The following is a 19,676-nucleotide window of genomic DNA, read 5'->3' on the forward strand; positions in this document are numbered from 1 at the left end:
TTGATTGATTGATTGATTGCATATTGAATGCAATGCAATGTTTGACAGACATAGGTGAAAGCAAGGCCAGGCAAGGCGCAGAAAATGTTGCAATTGGCCAGGAGAAATCAAACAAAATGCTACACTTGGCCTGAGAAAAGTGCTTCTTTGACCCTGAAATCAATTCCCATAAAGGGTTAAAAGACAACTCGCGCTGATTTCAATTCAATCTGTTTTTAGAAACTGGATCAGAGAAGGAGTGCACTGGTCCCGGAGATACTGCAATAACGGGTCAATGCGTGGAGTGGACAGAGCAAGCTCTTCTTCCATCTCCCTGTTCCAAAAATCCATTTAATATATGGTCCCCAAATAGGGGACGTATCAGATATTAAACTGATAAGAACAGATACTACACTTGATCTTAGCCAAAAGGCCGAGAAGCGATACCGAAGCCGCTGCGCCCCGTGGGCCGCACCAAGGCCTACCACCAATACCCATTGTGGAGACAGAGCAAAAGATTGCCGCAGGGAGGACATTTTCAGAAACTCTGGAGGGAGGCCTTCTCAATGACAGTTCTGCTGTCAATGACAGTTCTGCTGTGTATGTGTGTCTGTGTGTGAGAGACGGAGAGTGTGTGTGTCTGTCTGTCTGTCTGTCTGTGTGTGAGTGTTTGTTCAAGCTGTGCACGACGCGTTTTGAATCTGCATAACTCCGCCTACTTTGACCACACCCTCCAGCCAGCCCCATTGTGACAGCACATGAATGTTCCGTGCTAAGATTCTATCTACTGCAGGCAGCGCACCTGGTTGGTGAAAAGCATTAGAATGCTCACACACACACAGGTGTAGATGGACAAGACAAGCCTATTCAAGATCAGCACAGGCACCATTTTTACTTACTTTTTTTCTTTTAAAAATGCATATAATACAACGCATTGAAAAACCGGTGGTCCACAAGAGGGAGACAATGTTTCAAAAAAGAATTCCTGCGGTCAGAAATGCAGTATGTATGGCAGAACTACTCATTGAATGCTTCAATTTAAATAGCAAGTGCTGACAGACAGCAGGGGCCTAGTTTGGTAGCCGACACAGTATATTTGCAACACTGTAAGAAAGGCCTAAATCTTAACACACCTGTTGCAGCAACCAGTAAAGACAAATTGATTGATTGATTGATTGATTGATTGATTGATTGCATATTGAATGCAATGCAATGTTTGACAGACATAGGTGAAAGCAAGGCCAGGCAAGGCGCAGAAAATGTTGCAATTGGCCAGGAGAAATCAAACAAAATGCTACACTTGGCCTGAGAAAAGTGCTTCTTTGACCCTGAAATCAATTCCCATAAAGGGTTAAAAGACAACTCGCGCTGATTTCAATTCAATCTGTTTTTAGAAACTGGATCAGAGAAGGAGTGCACTGGTCCCGGAGATACTGCAATAACGGGTCAATGCGTGGAGTGGACAGAGCAAGCTCTTCTTCCATCTCCCTGTTCCAAAAATCCATTTAATATATGGTCCCCAAATAGGGGACGTATCAGATATTAAACTGATAAGAACAGATTTTTTTTTTTTTTTTTTTTTTTTTTTTTTTTTTTTTTTTTTTTTTTTTTTTTTTTTTTTTTTTTTTTTTTTTTTTTTTTTTTTTTTTTTTACACTCAGATTACAAGTACCATCACACATATTTATATACATATGATGATGGACCAAATCCATCATCGTGTTTAAATAATTTTTGATTATTAATTTTTCTTTTTTGTTTTAAAGAAATAAACATAACAAGACAAAAACATTACACTCAAGTATAATACTTGTATCCATTATCAAAAGCAATAACCGAAATAGTATTCAAAATTTTTACACTCATACTTGCTAAGTCTGTATTTGTGCGTAAAGAACTTGGTATATTATATTTCTTAAAAAAGCCCATACTATCTTTACATAACTCTTTCTTGACACTATTCACCAAGTAAATCAAACGTTTTTCTTCATGTAACTTCCGTAACAATCTATTATAATAAGGAGTGTCTTCTTCTCCTTCAATCCTTTTTATACTCAGTTCTTCTTCTAGCTTCTCCTTTCCCACTTGTACTCCCCCTCCCTCCATTTGACTAACCCCTACCACACCAACCTTTCTCTTCAACTTTACCACCTGCTCTTCCTCCATAGCTTCCTCCATTTGACCTACTTCTTCCATCTCACTTTCTACCTCTAACCCCCAATCCAATGAAGATCCTATTTTATCTTCAGGCTTCTCCTTTTTTCCCTCTACTTTTTGTTCACTTATTTTCACCTTTTTTTCTGGCACCAACACTTTCTCTTCACTTTTCCTCTCTTTTCCCATAGAAACAGTAGTCACTTTTACTTCCACCTTTTCTTGATTTTTCTTCCTACTTGGACAATTCTTAAAAATATGCGTAATATCATGACACAAATTACACTTCCTGCGATTTTTACAATCCTTTGACTCATGATCTTCTCCTTTACAAAAACCACATACGCCACCTGTGCAATCTTCTTTTTCATGCCCGTATCTTCCACAAATTCTACAAAACTTAGGCATACCACTGAAAAAAAAGTCTCCATTTACATTACCTAACTTAAACCTAGCTGGTGGAAACACAAGTCTCCCCTGATGATCCTCTTTAAAACGAACCAAAAATTTCCACTTCGAAGTCCAGAAACCAAATTCATTGAAAATCTTCCCATTTGGCACTACAGAAGTACAATAAAACTTCAAAAAAGTAATTATATCCTCCTCATCTACTAATGGAGAGTACATTTTAATTATCACCCATTTCTCTTTAGGAGGAAAGTGAGGTATAACTTTCACTCCCTCCATTCTTTTATCCTGAGTTGCAAGCATTCTTCTTAGATGATCTTCAAATAAGTCTCTATCCACAAAAACAATGTCATACACTCCTCTCTTAGGATAATCCATAATCGCCAACACATCTTCTGTTTTTACCTTAAAAAGATCCAGCAGAATTTCCCGCATCACATACTGGAAGTCCTTCTGAACACGAAAGTTCTCTTGCACATACAGCCGAATGGAATTCTGCACTTTAGAAAATCCAGGAACATCCTCCAATCCTCTATCCTGCGAAGTTGCAGCCATTTTCCTCACGAAAAGTCTTCACTCCTCCTCAAAAGGACCCTTCAACACCGAAGTGTCAGGTAGGTGATCGCCTCTCGTTGTCTGGGGACTAAGCCGGACGCCTATAGCAGCAAGGGGGTGAAGTCCCCACCATTAAGTGAGAACGATCCCCCAAGGCCGACGAACCGGGTACCCCAGACACCTTAGGCCAGACCAAGTGCAGCAACAGTCAAGCCACTACACTTGATCTTAGCCAAAAGGCCGAGAAGCGATACCGAAGCCGCTGCGCCCCGTGGGCCGCACCAAGGCCTACCACCAATACCCATTGTGGAGACAGAGCAAAAGATTGCCGCAGGGAGGACATTTTCAGAAACTCTGGAGGGAGGCCTTCTCAATGACAGTTCTGCTGTCAATGACAGTTCTGCTGTGTATGTGTGTCTGTGTGTGAGAGACGGAGAGTGTGTGTGTCTGTCTGTCTGTCTGTCTGTGTGTGAGTGTTTGTTCAAGCTGTGCACGACGCGTTTTGAATCTGCATAACTCCGCCTACTTTGACCACACCCTCCAGCCAGCCCCATTGTGACAGCACATGAATGTTCCGTGCTAAGATTCTATCTACTGCAGGCAGCGCACCTGGTTGGTGAAAAGCATTAGAATGCTCACACACACACAGGTGTAGATGGACAAGACAAGCCTATTCAAGATCAGCACAGGCACCATTTTTACTTACTTTTTTTCTTTTAAAAATGCATATAATACAACGCATTGAAAAACCGGTGGTCCACAAGAGGGAGACAATGTTTCAAAAAAGAATTCCTGCGGTCAGAAATGCAGTATGTATGGCAGAACTACTCATTGAATGCTTCAATTTAAATAGCAAGTGCTGACAGACAGCAGGGGCCTAGTTTGGTAGCCGACACAGTATATTTGCAACACTGTAAGAAAGGCCTAAATCTTAACACACCTGTTGCAGCAACCAGTAAAGACAAATTGATTGATTGATTGATTGATTGATTGATTGATTGCATATTGAATGCAATGCAATGTTTGACAGACATAGGTGAAAGCAAGGCCAGGCAAGGCGCAGAAAATGTTGCAATTGGCCAGGAGAAATCAAACAAAATGCTACACTTGGCCTGAGAAAAGTGCTTCTTTGACCCTGAAATCAATTCCCATAAAGGGTTAAAAGACAACTCGCGCTGATTTCAATTCAATCTGTTTTTAGAAACTGGATCAGAGAAGGAGTGCACTGGTCCCGGAGATACTGCAATAACGGGTCAATGCGTGGAGTGGACAGAGCAAGCTCTTCTTCCATCTCCCTGTTCCAAAAATCCATTTAATATATGGTCCCCAAATAGGGGACGTATCAGATATTAAACTGATAAGAACAGATACTACACTTGATCTTAGCCAAAAGGCCGAGAAGCGATACCGAAGCCGCTGCGCCCCGTGGGCCGCACCAAGGCCTACCACCAATACCCATTGTGGAGACAGAGCAAAAGATTGCCGCAGGGAGGACATTTTCAGAAACTCTGGAGGGAGGCCTTCTCAATGACAGTTCTGCTGTCAATGACAGTTCTGCTGTGTATGTGTGTCTGTGTGTGAGAGACGGAGAGTGTGTGTGTCTGTCTGTCTGTCTGTCTGTGTGTGAGTGTTTGTTCAAGCTGTGCACGACGCGTTTTGAATCTGCATAACTCCGCCTACTTTGACCACACCCTCCAGCCAGCCCCATTGTGACAGCACATGAATGTTCCGTGCTAAGATTCTATCTACTGCAGGCAGCGCACCTGGTTGGTGAAAAGCATTAGAATGCTCACACACACACAGGTGTAGATGGACAAGACAAGCCTATTCAAGATCAGCACAGGCACCATTTTTACTTACTTTTTTTCTTTTAAAAATGCATATAATACAACGCATTGAAAAACCGGTGGTCCACAAGAGGGAGACAATGTTTCAAAAAAGAATTCCTGCGGTCAGAAATGCAGTATGTATGGCAGAACTACTCATTGAATGCTTCAATTTAAATAGCAAGTGCTGACAGACAGCAGGGGCCTAGTTTGGTAGCCGACACAGTATATTTGCAACACTGTAAGAAAGGCCTAAATCTTAACACACCTGTTGCAGCAACCAGTAAAGACAAATTGATTGATTGATTGATTGATTGATTGATTGCATATTGAATGCAATGCAATGTTTGACAGACATAGGTGAAAGCAAGGCCAGGCAAGGCGCAGAAAATGTTGCAATTGGCCAGGAGAAATCAAACAAAATGCTACACTTGGCCTGAGAAAAGTGCTTCTTTGACCCTGAAATCAATTCCCATAAAGGGTTAAAAGACAACTCGCGCTGATTTCAATTCAATCTGTTTTTAGAAACTGGATCAGAGAAGGAGTGCACTGGTCCCGGAGATACTGCAATAACGGGTCAATGCGTGGAGTGGACAGAGCAAGCTCTTCTTCCATCTCCCTGTTCCAAAAATCCATTTAATATATGGTCCCCAAATAGGGGACGTATCAGATATTAAACTGATAAGAACAGATACTACACTTGATCTTAGCCAAAAGGCCGAGAAGCGATACCGAAGCCGCTGCGCCCCGTGGGCCGCACCAAGGCCTACCACCAATACCCATTGTGGAGACAGAGCAAAAGATTGCCGCAGGGAGGACATTTTCAGAAACTCTGGAGGGAGGCCTTCTCAATGACAGTTCTGCTGTCAATGACAGTTCTGCTGTGTATGTGTGTCTGTGTGTGAGAGACGGAGAGTGTGTGTGTCTGTCTGTCTGTCTGTCTGTGTGTGAGTGTTTGTTCAAGCTGTGCACGACGCGTTTTGAATCTGCATAACTCCGCCTACTTTGACCACACCCTCCAGCCAGCCCCATTGTGACAGCACATGAATGTTCCGTGCTAAGATTCTATCTACTGCAGGCAGCGCACCTGGTTGGTGAAAAGCATTAGAATGCTCACACACACACAGGTGTAGATGGACAAGACAAGCCTATTCAAGATCAGCACAGGCACCATTTTTACTTACTTTTTTTCTTTTAAAAATGCATATAATACAACGCATTGAAAAACCGGTGGTCCACAAGAGGGAGACAATGTTTCAAAAAAGAATTCCTGCGGTCAGAAATGCAGTATGTATGGCAGAACTACTCATTGAATGCTTCAATTTAAATAGCAAGTGCTGACAGACAGCAGGGGCCTAGTTTGGTAGCCGACACAGTATATTTGCAACACTGTAAGAAAGGCCTAAATCTTAACACACCTGTTGCAGCAACCAGTAAAGACAAATTGATTGATTGATTGATTGATTGATTGATTGATTGCATATTGAATGCAATGCAATGTTTGACAGACATAGGTGAAAGCAAGGCCAGGCAAGGCGCAGAAAATGTTGCAATTGGCCAGGAGAAATCAAACAAAATGCTACACTTGGCCTGAGAAAAGTGCTTCTTTGACCCTGAAATCAATTCCCATAAAGGGTTAAAAGACAACTCGCGCTGATTTCAATTCAATCTGTTTTTAGAAACTGGATCAGAGAAGGAGTGCACTGGTCCCGGAGATACTGCAATAACGGGTCAATGCGTGGAGTGGACAGAGCAAGCTCTTCTTCCATCTCCCTGTTCCAAAAATCCATTTAATATATGGTCCCCAAATAGGGGACGTATCAGATATTAAACTGATAAGAACAGATACTACACTTGATCTTAGCCAAAAGGCCGAGAAGCGATACCGAAGCCGCTGCGCCCCGTGGGCCGCACCAAGGCCTACCACCAATACCCATTGTGGAGACAGAGCAAAAGATTGCCGCAGGGAGGACATTTTCAGAAACTCTGGAGGGAGGCCTTCTCAATGACAGTTCTGCTGTCAATGACAGTTCTGCTGTGTATGTGTGTCTGTGTGTGAGAGACGGAGAGTGTGTGTGTCTGTCTGTCTGTCTGTCTGTGTGTGAGTGTTTGTTCAAGCTGTGCACGACGCGTTTTGAATCTGCATAACTCCGCCTACTTTGACCACACCCTCCAGCCAGCCCCATTGTGACAGCACATGAATGTTCCGTGCTAAGATTCTATCTACTGCAGGCAGCGCACCTGGTTGGTGAAAAGCATTAGAATGCTCACACACACACAGGTGTAGATGGACAAGACAAGCCTATTCAAGATCAGCACAGGCACCATTTTTACTTACTTTTTTTCTTTTAAAAATGCATATAATACAACGCATTGAAAAACCGGTGGTCCACAAGAGGGAGACAATGTTTCAAAAAAGAATTCCTGCGGTCAGAAATGCAGTATGTATGGCAGAACTACTCATTGAATGCTTCAATTTAAATAGCAAGTGCTGACAGACAGCAGGGGCCTAGTTTGGTAGCCGACACAGTATATTTGCAACACTGTAAGAAAGGCCTAAATCTTAACACACCTGTTGCAGCAACCAGTAAAGACAAATTGATTGATTGATTGATTGATTGATTGATTGATTGCATATTGAATGCAATGCAATGTTTGACAGACATAGGTGAAAGCAAGGCCAGGCAAGGCGCAGAAAATGTTGCAATTGGCCAGGAGAAATCAAACAAAATGCTACACTTGGCCTGAGAAAAGTGCTTCTTTGACCCTGAAATCAATTCCCATAAAGGGTTAAAAGACAACTCGCGCTGATTTCAATTCAATCTGTTTTTAGAAACTGGATCAGAGAAGGAGTGCACTGGTCCCGGAGATACTGCAATAACGGGTCAATGCGTGGAGTGGACAGAGCAAGCTCTTCTTCCATCTCCCTGTTCCAAAAATCCATTTAATATATGGTCCCCAAATAGGGGACGTATCAGATATTAAACTGATAAGAACAGATACTACACTTGATCTTAGCCAAAAGGCCGAGAAGCGATACCGAAGCCGCTGCGCCCCGTGGGCCGCACCAAGGCCTACCACCAATACCCATTGTGGAGACAGAGCAAAAGATTGCCGCAGGGAGGACATTTTCAGAAACTCTGGAGGGAGGCCTTCTCAATGACAGTTCTGCTGTCAATGACAGTTCTGCTGTGTATGTGTGTCTGTGTGTGAGAGACGGAGAGTGTGTGTGTCTGTCTGTCTGTCTGTCTGTGTGTGAGTGTTTGTTCAAGCTGTGCACGACGCGTTTTGAATCTGCATAACTCCGCCTACTTTGACCACACCCTCCAGCCAGCCCCATTGTGACAGCACATGAATGTTCCGTGCTAAGATTCTATCTACTGCAGGCAGCGCACCTGGTTGGTGAAAAGCATTAGAATGCTCACACACACACAGGTGTAGATGGACAAGACAAGCCTATTCAAGATCAGCACAGGCACCATTTTTACTTACTTTTTTTCTTTTAAAAATGCATATAATACAACGCATTGAAAAACCGGTGGTCCACAAGAGGGAGACAATGTTTCAAAAAAGAATTCCTGCGGTCAGAAATGCAGTATGTATGGCAGAACTACTCATTGAATGCTTCAATTTAAATAGCAAGTGCTGACAGACAGCAGGGGCCTAGTTTGGTAGCCGACACAGTATATTTGCAACACTGTAAGAAAGGCCTAAATCTTAACACACCTGTTGCAGCAACCAGTAAAGACAAATTGATTGATTGATTGATTGATTGATTGATTGATTGCATATTGAATGCAATGCAATGTTTGACAGACATAGGTGAAAGCAAGGCCAGGCAAGGCGCAGAAAATGTTGCAATTGGCCAGGAGAAATCAAACAAAATGCTACACTTGGCCTGAGAAAAGTGCTTCTTTGACCCTGAAATCAATTCCCATAAAGGGTTAAAAGACAACTCGCGCTGATTTCAATTCAATCTGTTTTTAGAAACTGGATCAGAGAAGGAGTGCACTGGTCCCGGAGATACTGCAATAACGGGTCAATGCGTGGAGTGGACAGAGCAAGCTCTTCTTCCATCTCCCTGTTCCAAAAATCCATTTAATATATGGTCCCCAAATAGGGGACGTATCAGATATTAAACTGATAAGAACAGATACTACACTTGATCTTAGCCAAAAGGCCGAGAAGCGATACCGAAGCCGCTGCGCCCCGTGGGCCGCACCAAGGCCTACCACCAATACCCATTGTGGAGACAGAGCAAAAGATTGCCGCAGGGAGGACATTTTCAGAAACTCTGGAGGGAGGCCTTCTCAATGACAGTTCTGCTGTCAATGACAGTTCTGCTGTGTATGTGTGTCTGTGTGTGAGAGACGGAGAGTGTGTGTGTCTGTCTGTCTGTCTGTCTGTGTGTGAGTGTTTGTTCAAGCTGTGCACGACGCGTTTTGAATCTGCATAACTCCGCCTACTTTGACCACACCCTCCAGCCAGCCCCATTGTGACAGCACATGAATGTTCCGTGCTAAGATTCTATCTACTGCAGGCAGCGCACCTGGTTGGTGAAAAGCATTAGAATGCTCACACACACACAGGTGTAGATGGACAAGACAAGCCTATTCAAGATCAGCACAGGCACCATTTTTACTTACTTTTTTTCTTTTAAAAATGCATATAATACAACGCATTGAAAAACCGGTGGTCCACAAGAGGGAGACAATGTTTCAAAAAAGAATTCCTGCGGTCAGAAATGCAGTATGTATGGCAGAACTACTCATTGAATGCTTCAATTTAAATAGCAAGTGCTGACAGACAGCAGGGGCCTAGTTTGGTAGCCGACACAGTATATTTGCAACACTGTAAGAAAGGCCTAAATCTTAACACACCTGTTGCAGCAACCAGTAAAGACAAATTGATTGATTGATTGATTGATTGATTGATTGATTGCATATTGAATGCAATGCAATGTTTGACAGACATAGGTGAAAGCAAGGCCAGGCAAGGCGCAGAAAATGTTGCAATTGGCCAGGAGAAATCAAACAAAATGCTACACTTGGCCTGAGAAAAGTGCTTCTTTGACCCTGAAATCAATTCCCATAAAGGGTTAAAAGACAACTCGCGCTGATTTCAATTCAATCTGTTTTTAGAAACTGGATCAGAGAAGGAGTGCACTGGTCCCGGAGATACTGCAATAACGGGTCAATGCGTGGAGTGGACAGAGCAAGCTCTTCTTCCATCTCCCTGTTCCAAAAATCCATTTAATATATGGTCCCCAAATAGGGGACGTATCAGATATTAAACTGATAAGAACAGATACTACACTTGATCTTAGCCAAAAGGCCGAGAAGCGATACCGAAGCCGCTGCGCCCCGTGGGCCGCACCAAGGCCTACCACCAATACCCATTGTGGAGACAGAGCAAAAGATTGCCGCAGGGAGGACATTTTCAGAAACTCTGGAGGGAGGCCTTCTCAATGACAGTTCTGCTGTCAATGACAGTTCTGCTGTGTATGTGTGTCTGTGTGTGAGAGACGGAGAGTGTGTGTGTCTGTCTGTCTGTCTGTCTGTGTGTGAGTGTTTGTTCAAGCTGTGCACGACGCGTTTTGAATCTGCATAACTCCGCCTACTTTGACCACACCCTCCAGCCAGCCCCATTGTGACAGCACATGAATGTTCCGTGCTAAGATTCTATCTACTGCAGGCAGCGCACCTGGTTGGTGAAAAGCATTAGAATGCTCACACACACACAGGTGTAGATGGACAAGACAAGCCTATTCAAGATCAGCACAGGCACCATTTTTACTTACTTTTTTTCTTTTAAAAATGCATATAATACAACGCATTGAAAAACCGGTGGTCCACAAGAGGGAGACAATGTTTCAAAAAAGAATTCCTGCGGTCAGAAATGCAGTATGTATGGCAGAACTACTCATTGAATGCTTCAATTTAAATAGCAAGTGCTGACAGACAGCAGGGGCCTAGTTTGGTAGCCGACACAGTATATTTGCAACACTGTAAGAAAGGCCTAAATCTTAACACACCTGTTGCAGCAACCAGTAAAGACAAATTGATTGATTGATTGATTGATTGATTGATTGATTGCATATTGAATGCAATGCAATGTTTGACAGACATAGGTGAAAGCAAGGCCAGGCAAGGCGCAGAAAATGTTGCAATTGGCCAGGAGAAATCAAACAAAATGCTACACTTGGCCTGAGAAAAGTGCTTCTTTGACCCTGAAATCAATTCCCATAAAGGGTTAAAAGACAACTCGCGCTGATTTCAATTCAATCTGTTTTTAGAAACTGGATCAGAGAAGGAGTGCACTGGTCCCGGAGATACTGCAATAACGGGTCAATGCGTGGAGTGGACAGAGCAAGCTCTTCTTCCATCTCCCTGTTCCAAAAATCCATTTAATATATGGTCCCCAAATAGGGGACGTATCAGATATTAAACTGATAAGAACAGATACTACACTTGATCTTAGCCAAAAGGCCGAGAAGCGATACCGAAGCCGCTGCGCCCCGTGGGCCGCACCAAGGCCTACCACCAATACCCATTGTGGAGACAGAGCAAAAGATTGCCGCAGGGAGGACATTTTCAGAAACTCTGGAGGGAGGCCTTCTCAATGACAGTTCTGCTGTCAATGACAGTTCTGCTGTGTATGTGTGTCTGTGTGTGAGAGACGGAGAGTGTGTGTGTCTGTCTGTCTGTCTGTCTGTGTGTGAGTGTTTGTTCAAGCTGTGCACGACGCGTTTTGAATCTGCATAACTCCGCCTACTTTGACCACACCCTCCAGCCAGCCCCATTGTGACAGCACATGAATGTTCCGTGCTAAGATTCTATCTACTGCAGGCAGCGCACCTGGTTGGTGAAAAGCATTAGAATGCTCACACACACACAGGTGTAGATGGACAAGACAAGCCTATTCAAGATCAGCACAGGCACCATTTTTACTTACTTTTTTTCTTTTAAAAATGCATATAATACAACGCATTGAAAAACCGGTGGTCCACAAGAGGGAGACAATGTTTCAAAAAAGAATTCCTGCGGTCAGAAATGCAGTATGTATGGCAGAACTACTCATTGAATGCTTCAATTTAAATAGCAAGTGCTGACAGACAGCAGGGGCCTAGTTTGGTAGCCGACACAGTATATTTGCAACACTGTAAGAAAGGCCTAAATCTTAACACACCTGTTGCAGCAACCAGTAAAGACAAATTGATTGATTGATTGATTGATTGATTGATTGATTGCATATTGAATGCAATGCAATGTTTGACAGACATAGGTGAAAGCAAGGCCAGGCAAGGCGCAGAAAATGTTGCAATTGGCCAGGAGAAATCAAACAAAATGCTACACTTGGCCTGAGAAAAGTGCTTCTTTGACCCTGAAATCAATTCCCATAAAGGGTTAAAAGACAACTCGCGCTGATTTCAATTCAATCTGTTTTTAGAAACTGGATCAGAGAAGGAGTGCACTGGTCCCGGAGATACTGCAATAACGGGTCAATGCGTGGAGTGGACAGAGCAAGCTCTTCTTCCATCTCCCTGTTCCAAAAATCCATTTAATATATGGTCCCCAAATAGGGGACGTATCAGATATTAAACTGATAAGAACAGATACTACACTTGATCTTAGCCAAAAGGCCGAGAAGCGATACCGAAGCCGCTGCGCCCCGTGGGCCGCACCAAGGCCTACCACCAATACCCATTGTGGAGACAGAGCAAAAGATTGCCGCAGGGAGGACATTTTCAGAAACTCTGGAGGGAGGCCTTCTCAATGACAGTTCTGCTGTCAATGACAGTTCTGCTGTGTATGTGTGTCTGTGTGTGAGAGACGGAGAGTGTGTGTGTCTGTCTGTCTGTCTGTCTGTGTGTGAGTGTTTGTTCAAGCTGTGCACGACGCGTTTTGAATCTGCATAACTCCGCCTACTTTGACCACACCCTCCAGCCAGCCCCATTGTGACAGCACATGAATGTTCCGTGCTAAGATTCTATCTACTGCAGGCAGCGCACCTGGTTGGTGAAAAGCATTAGAATGCTCACACACACACAGGTGTAGATGGACAAGACAAGCCTATTCAAGATCAGCACAGGCACCATTTTTACTTACTTTTTTTCTTTTAAAAATGCATATAATACAACGCATTGAAAAACCGGTGGTCCACAAGAGGGAGACAATGTTTCAAAAAAGAATTCCTGCGGTCAGAAATGCAGTATGTATGGCAGAACTACTCATTGAATGCTTCAATTTAAATAGCAAGTGCTGACAGACAGCAGGGGCCTAGTTTGGTAGCCGACACAGTATATTTGCAACACTGTAAGAAAGGCCTAAATCTTAACACACCTGTTGCAGCAACCAGTAAAGACAAATTGATTGATTGATTGATTGATTGATTGATTGATTGCATATTGAATGCAATGCAATGTTTGACAGACATAGGTGAAAGCAAGGCCAGGCAAGGCGCAGAAAATGTTGCAATTGGCCAGGAGAAATCAAACAAAATGCTACACTTGGCCTGAGAAAAGTGCTTCTTTGACCCTGAAATCAATTCCCATAAAGGGTTAAAAGACAACTCGCGCTGATTTCAATTCAATCTGTTTTTAGAAACTGGATCAGAGAAGGAGTGCACTGGTCCCGGAGATACTGCAATAACGGGTCAATGCGTGGAGTGGACAGAGCAAGCTCTTCTTCCATCTCCCTGTTCCAAAAATCCATTTAATATATGGTCCCCAAATAGGGGACGTATCAGATATTAAACTGATAAGAACAGATACTACACTTGATCTTAGCCAAAAGGCCGAGAAGCGATACCGAAGCCGCTGCGCCCCGTGGGCCGCACCAAGGCCTACCACCAATACCCATTGTGGAGACAGAGCAAAAGATTGCCGCAGGGAGGACATTTTCAGAAACTCTGGAGGGAGGCCTTCTCAATGACAGTTCTGCTGTCAATGACAGTTCTGCTGTGTATGTGTGTCTGTGTGTGAGAGACGGAGAGTGTGTGTGTCTGTCTGTCTGTCTGTCTGTGTGTGAGTGTTTGTTCAAGCTGTGCACGACGCGTTTTGAATCTGCATAACTCCGCCTACTTTGACCACACCCTCCAGCCAGCCCCATTGTGACAGCACATGAATGTTCCGTGCTAAGATTCTATCTACTGCAGGCAGCGCACCTGGTTGGTGAAAAGCATTAGAATGCTCACACACACACAGGTGTAGATGGACAAGACAAGCCTATTCAAGATCAGCACAGGCACCATTTTTACTTACTTTTTTTCTTTTAAAAATGCATATAATACAACGCATTGAAAAACCGGTGGTCCACAAGAGGGAGACAATGTTTCAAAAAAGAATTCCTGCGGTCAGAAATGCAGTATGTATGGCAGAACTACTCATTGAATGCTTCAATTTAAATAGCAAGTGCTGACAGACAGCAGGGGCCTAGTTTGGTAGCCGACACAGTATATTTGCAACACTGTAAGAAAGGCCTAAATCTTAACACACCTGTTGCAGCAACCAGTAAAGACAAATTGATTGATTGATTGATTGATTGATTGATTGATTGCATATTGAATGCAATGCAATGTTTGACAGACATAGGTGAAAGCAAGGCCAGGCAAGGCGCAGAAAATGTTGCAATTGGCCAGGAGAAATCAAACAAAATGCTACACTTGGCCTGAGAAAAGTGCTTCTTTGACCCTGAAATCAATTCCCATAAAGGGTTAAAAGACAACTCGCGCTGATTTCAATTCAATCTGTTTTTAGAAACTGGATCAGAGAAGGAGTGCACTGGTCCCGGAGATACTGCAATAACGGGTCAATGCGTGGAGTGGACAGAGCAAGCTCTTCTTCCATCTCCCTGTTCCAAAAATCCATTTAATATATGGTCCCCAAATAGGGGACGTATCAGATATTAAACTGATAAGAACAGATACTACACTTGATCTTAGCCAAAAGGCCGAGAAGCGATACCGAAGCCGCTGCGCCCCGTGGGCCGCACCAAGGCCTACCACCAATACCCATTGTGGAGACAGAGCAAAAGATTGCCGCAGGGAGGACATTTTCAGAAACTCTGGAGGGAGGCCTTCTCAATGACAGTTCTGCTGTCAATGACAGTTCTGCTGTGTATGTGTGTCTGTGTGTGAGAGACGGAGAGTGTGTGTGTCTGTCTGTCTGTCTGTCTGTGTGTGAGTGTTTGTTCAAGCTGTGCACGACGCGTTTTGAATCTGCATAACTCCGCCTACTTTGACCACACCCTCCAGCCAGCCCCATTGTGACAGCACATGAATGTTCCGTGCTAAGATTCTATCTACTGCAGGCAGCGCACCTGGTTGGTGAAAAGCATTAGAATGCTCACACACACACAGGTGTAGATGGACAAGACAAGCCTATTCAAGATCAGCACAGGCACCATTTTTACTTACTTTTTTTCTTTTAAAAATGCATATAATACAACGCATTGAAAAACCGGTGGTCCACAAGAGGGAGACAATGTTTCAAAAAAGAATTCCTGCGGTCAGAAATGCAGTATGTATGGCAGAACTACTCATTGAATGCTTCAATTTAAATAGCAAGTGCTGACAGACAGCAGGGGCCTAGTTTGGTAGCCGACACAGTATATTTGCAACACTGTAAGAAAGGCCTAAATCTTAACACACCTGTTGCAGCAACCAGTAAAGACAAATTGATTGATTGATTGATTGATTGATTGATTGATTGCATATTGAATGCAATGCAATGTTTGACAGACATAGGTGAAAGCAAGGCCAGGCAAGGCGCAGAAAATGTTGCAATTGGCCAGGAGAAATCAAACAAAATGCTACACTTGGCCTGAGAAAAGTGCTTCTTTGACCCTGAAATCAATTCCCATAAAGGGTTAAAAGACAACTCGCGCTGATTTCAATTCAATCTGTTTTTAGAAACTGGATCAGAGAAGGAGTGCACTGGTCCCGGAGATACTGCAATAACGGGTCAATGCGTGGAGTGGACAGAGCAAGCTCTTCTTCCATCTCCCTGTTCCAAAAATCCATTTAATATATGGTCCCCAAATAGGGGACGTATCAGATATTAAACTGATAAGAACAGATACTACACTTGATCTTAGCCAAAAGGCCGAGAAGCGATACCGAAGCCGCTGCGCCCCGTGGGCCGCACCAAGGCCTACCACCAATACCCATTGTGGAGACAGAGCAAAAGATTGCCGCAGGGAGGACATTTTCAGAAACTCTGGAGGGAGGCCTTCTCAATGACAGTTCTGCTGTCAATGACAGTTCTGCTGTGTATGTGTGTCTGTGTGTGAGAGACGGAGAGTGTGTGTGTCTGTCTGTCTGTCTGTCTGTGTGTGAGTGTTTGTTCAAGCTGTGCACGACGCGTTTTGAATCTGCATAACTCCGCCTACTTTGACCACACCCTCCAGCCAGCCCCATTGTGACAGCACATGAATGTTCCGTGCTAAGATTCTATCTACTGCAGGCAGCGCACCTGGTTGGTGAAAAGCATTAGAATGCTCACACACACACAGGTGTAGATGGACAAGACAAGCCTATTCAAGATCAGCACAGGCACCATTTTTACTTACTTTTTTTCTTTTAAAAATGCATATAATACAACGCATTGAAAAACCGGTGGTCCACAAGAGGGAGACAATGTTTCAAAAAAGAATTCCTGCGGTCAGAAATGCAGTATGTATGGCAGAACTACTCATTGAATGCTTCAATTTAAATAGCAAGTGCTGACAGACAGCAGGGGCCTAGTTTGGTAGCCGACACAGTATATTTGCAACACTGTAAGAAAGGCCTAAATCTTAACACACCTGTTGCAGCAACCAGTAAAGACAAATTGATTGATTGATTGATTGATTGATTGATTGATTGCATATTGAATGCAATGCAATGTTTGACAGACATAGGTGAAAGCAAGGCCAGGCAAGGCGCAGAAAATGTTGCAATTGGCCAGGAGAAATCAAACAAAATGCTACACTTGGCCTGAGAAAAGTGCTTCTTTGACCCTGAAATCAATTCCCATAAAGGGTTAAAAGACAACTCGCGCTGATTTCAATTCAATCTGTTTTTAGAAACTGGATCAGAGAAGGAGTGCACTGGTCCCGGAGATACTGCAATAACGGGTCAATGCGTGGAGTGGACAGAGCAAGCTCTTCTTCCATCTCCCTGTTCCAAAAATCCATTTAATATATGGTCCCCAAATAGGGGACGTATCAGATATTAAACTGATAAGAACAGATACTACACTTGATCTTAGCCAAAAGGCCGAGAAGCGATACCGAAGCCGCTGCGCCCCGTGGGCCGCACCAAGGCCTACCACCAATACCCATTGTGGAGACAGAGCAAAAGATTGCCGCAGGGAGGACATTTTCAGAAACTCTGGAGGGAGGCCTTCTCAATGACAGTTCTGCTGTCAATGACAGTTCTGCTGTGTATGTGTGTCTGTGTGTGAGAGACGGAGAGTGTGTGTGTCTGTCTGTCTGTCTGTCTGTGTGTGAGTGTTTGTTCAAGCTGTGCACGACGCGTTTTGAATCTGCATAACTCCGCCTACTTTGACCACACCCTCCAGCCAGCCCCATTGTGACAGCACATGAATGTTCCGTGCTAAGATTCTATCTACTGCAGGCAGCGCACCTGGTTGGTGAAAAGCATTAGAATGCTCACACACACACAGGTGTAGATGGACAAGACAAGCCTATTCAAGATCAGCACAGGCACCATTTTTACTTACTTTTTTTCTTTTAAAAATGCATATAATACAACGCATTGAAAAACCGGTGGTCCACAAGAGGGAGACAATGTTTCAAAAAAGAATTCCTGCGGTCAGAAATGCAGTATGTATGGCAGAACTACTCATTGAATGCTTCAATTTAAATAGCAAGTGCTGACAGACAGCAGGGGCCTAGTTTGGTAGCCGACACAGTATATTTGCAACACTGTAAGAAAGGCCTAAATCTTAACACACCTGTTGCAGCAACCAGTAAAGACAAATTGATTGATTGATTGATTGATTGATTGATTGATTGCATATTGAATGCAATGCAATGTTTGACAGACATAGGTGAAAGCAAGGCCAGGCAAGGCGCAGAAAATGTTGCAATTGGCCAGGAGAAATCAAACAAAATGCTACACTTGGCCTGAGAAAAGTGCTTCTTTGACCCTGAAATCAATTCCCATAAAGGGTTAAAAGACAACTCGCGCTGATTTCAATTCAATCTGTTTTTAGAAACTGGATCAGAGAAGGAGTGCACTGGTCCCGGAGATACTGCAATAACGGGTCAATGCGTGGAGTGGACAGAGCAAGCTCTTCTTCCATCTCCCTGTTCCAAAAATCCATTTAATATATGGTCCCCAAATAGGGGACGTATCAGATATTAAACTGATAAGAACAGATGAGGTTTCATCAGTGCCATAACTCAAAAATAAAACTCATCGTATTAAACGATATTAAACATGAGTTCGACTCATCATCTTGAAACCATTTCTTATTAAAATAAATATATCTACAAAAACAAATTACAAACAGTAAGAACATAAAACAAAACAACTATAGTTTCTCAAGAAAACACATTACCACCAAACTTCATTACAAAAAATAACTACATTTTCCTTTTCTCCTTTTTCTTCGTCTTTTTCCAAACATTTTCTTTTAACTCTAAATCAGCTCTAATATCTTTCAAAAAGTCAAAACCAAAAAACGTAACATCTCTCACTTCCTCTTCCTTCTCTATGCTCACATTCTCCACACTTTGTTCCATCTTCATTTTTTTCTCCTTCTTCTTTTTTAAGTCCGCCTTCTCAACCTTTTTAGGGTCCTTCAAATCCATTACCATTTTTACCTCCTTTTCTTCCAACTTTTTCTTCACACTATCATTCACCTCAGAATCACTCTCTGAAAAACATGCCATATCTTCCAAAAAGTCAAAACCAAAAAACGTAACATCTCTCACTTCCTCTTCCTTCTCTATGCTCACATTCTCCACACTTTGTTCCATCTTCATTTTTTCCTCCTTCTTCTTTTTTAAGTCCGCCTTAACCGTTTTAGGGTCCTTCAAATCCATTACCATTTTTACTTCCTTTTCTTCCAACTTTTTCTTCACATTTTCTATACTATCATCTCCCACCATTTCCTTCACAGACATTTCCATTTTGCCTCCATCAAATATATTTTCCTCCAACTTTTCCTTAAATTTCTCTACATACAAAAAACCAACCTTTCCGTTCACCATTATTTTTCCCGTCTTTATCTCTTCATTTTCACTCTTCCACCATAGAAATCTCCTCTTACCGTTCCAAACTCCAATTCTATTAATATAGTCCTTGTGAAAACTCACCATCCTGAAGCCACTTTTCAAGAAATCCAATACCTCTCTCATTTCCACATAAGGATCATCCATCTGAACAATCAGTTTCTTTGGTTCTCCCAGAAATAACGCCTTCACACTGAAATTATCTGAATATTCTTCTCTCCAATTATCCAAAAAACAAAAACACTTATCTTCAGACTTTAAAGTAATATCAAAAATTCTCTTCACCTTAATTTCCTGCATGCACAAAATATCCATTCTTCCAACCGATCCATACTTCTCCAATAAGTCCAAAATCTTCTGTTCGTCCAAAAGACCATCCAACGATGAATTCTTAACGAAAAATCTCAGACAATTCTTCTTCCTGAAAAGGCCCATCTTAAAAGTCCTTATGACTGCCCCCCACAGCTATGTGTGGTGACAGGGGTGATCGCCTCTCGTTGCCCAGGGACTAA

The 19,676-nt window shown here is 43.0% G+C and overlaps 14 non-coding genes and 1 pseudogene across 14 annotated transcripts; all 15 read right to left on the minus strand.

Annotated features, from left to right (window-relative positions):
• Window positions 1–233: 233 nt before the first annotated feature.
• LOC143770936 (U2 spliceosomal RNA) lies at window positions 234–424 on the minus strand. The gene has a single exon (XR_013214839.1). It is a non-coding gene; the product is annotated as a U2 spliceosomal RNA (small nuclear RNA).
• A 963-nt stretch (window positions 425–1,387) lies between these two features.
• On the minus strand, window positions 1,388–1,558 carry LOC143770712 (U2 spliceosomal RNA; annotated as a pseudogene).
• Window positions 1,559–4,310: 2,752 nt separating this feature from the next.
• LOC143770937 (U2 spliceosomal RNA) lies at window positions 4,311–4,501 on the minus strand. Its single transcript, XR_013214840.1, has one exon. It is a non-coding gene; the product is annotated as a U2 spliceosomal RNA (small nuclear RNA).
• A 959-nt stretch (window positions 4,502–5,460) lies between these two features.
• On the minus strand, window positions 5,461–5,651 carry LOC143770939 (U2 spliceosomal RNA). Its single transcript, XR_013214841.1, has one exon. It is a non-coding gene; the product is annotated as a U2 spliceosomal RNA (small nuclear RNA).
• Window positions 5,652–6,614: 963 nt separating this feature from the next.
• On the minus strand, window positions 6,615–6,805 carry LOC143770940 (U2 spliceosomal RNA). Its single transcript, XR_013214842.1, has one exon. It is a non-coding gene; the product is annotated as a U2 spliceosomal RNA (small nuclear RNA).
• Window positions 6,806–7,768: 963 nt separating this feature from the next.
• LOC143770941 (U2 spliceosomal RNA) lies at window positions 7,769–7,959 on the minus strand. The gene has a single exon (XR_013214843.1). It is a non-coding gene; the product is annotated as a U2 spliceosomal RNA (small nuclear RNA).
• A 963-nt stretch (window positions 7,960–8,922) lies between these two features.
• LOC143770942 (U2 spliceosomal RNA) lies at window positions 8,923–9,113 on the minus strand. The gene has a single exon (XR_013214844.1). It is a non-coding gene; the product is annotated as a U2 spliceosomal RNA (small nuclear RNA).
• A 963-nt stretch (window positions 9,114–10,076) lies between these two features.
• On the minus strand, window positions 10,077–10,267 carry LOC143770943 (U2 spliceosomal RNA). The gene has a single exon (XR_013214845.1). It is a non-coding gene; the product is annotated as a U2 spliceosomal RNA (small nuclear RNA).
• A 963-nt stretch (window positions 10,268–11,230) lies between these two features.
• LOC143770944 (U2 spliceosomal RNA) lies at window positions 11,231–11,421 on the minus strand. Its single transcript, XR_013214846.1, has one exon. It is a non-coding gene; the product is annotated as a U2 spliceosomal RNA (small nuclear RNA).
• A 963-nt stretch (window positions 11,422–12,384) lies between these two features.
• Window positions 12,385–12,575, minus strand: LOC143770945 (U2 spliceosomal RNA). Its single transcript, XR_013214847.1, has one exon. It is a non-coding gene; the product is annotated as a U2 spliceosomal RNA (small nuclear RNA).
• A 963-nt stretch (window positions 12,576–13,538) lies between these two features.
• LOC143770946 (U2 spliceosomal RNA) lies at window positions 13,539–13,729 on the minus strand. Its single transcript, XR_013214848.1, has one exon. It is a non-coding gene; the product is annotated as a U2 spliceosomal RNA (small nuclear RNA).
• Window positions 13,730–14,692: 963 nt separating this feature from the next.
• Window positions 14,693–14,883, minus strand: LOC143770947 (U2 spliceosomal RNA). The gene has a single exon (XR_013214849.1). It is a non-coding gene; the product is annotated as a U2 spliceosomal RNA (small nuclear RNA).
• A 963-nt stretch (window positions 14,884–15,846) lies between these two features.
• Window positions 15,847–16,037, minus strand: LOC143770948 (U2 spliceosomal RNA). Its single transcript, XR_013214850.1, has one exon. It is a non-coding gene; the product is annotated as a U2 spliceosomal RNA (small nuclear RNA).
• A 963-nt stretch (window positions 16,038–17,000) lies between these two features.
• LOC143770949 (U2 spliceosomal RNA) lies at window positions 17,001–17,191 on the minus strand. Its single transcript, XR_013214851.1, has one exon. It is a non-coding gene; the product is annotated as a U2 spliceosomal RNA (small nuclear RNA).
• A 963-nt stretch (window positions 17,192–18,154) lies between these two features.
• On the minus strand, window positions 18,155–18,340 carry LOC143771337 (U2 spliceosomal RNA). The gene has a single exon (XR_013215087.1). It is a non-coding gene; the product is annotated as a U2 spliceosomal RNA (small nuclear RNA).
• Window positions 18,341–19,676: the final 1,336 nt, after the last annotated feature.

Source organism: Ranitomeya variabilis, chromosome 4 (assembly GCF_051348905.1).
Source record: "Ranitomeya variabilis isolate aRanVar5 chromosome 4, aRanVar5.hap1, whole genome shotgun sequence".
Classification (NCBI taxonomy): Eukaryota; Metazoa; Chordata; class Amphibia; order Anura; family Dendrobatidae; genus Ranitomeya; species Ranitomeya variabilis.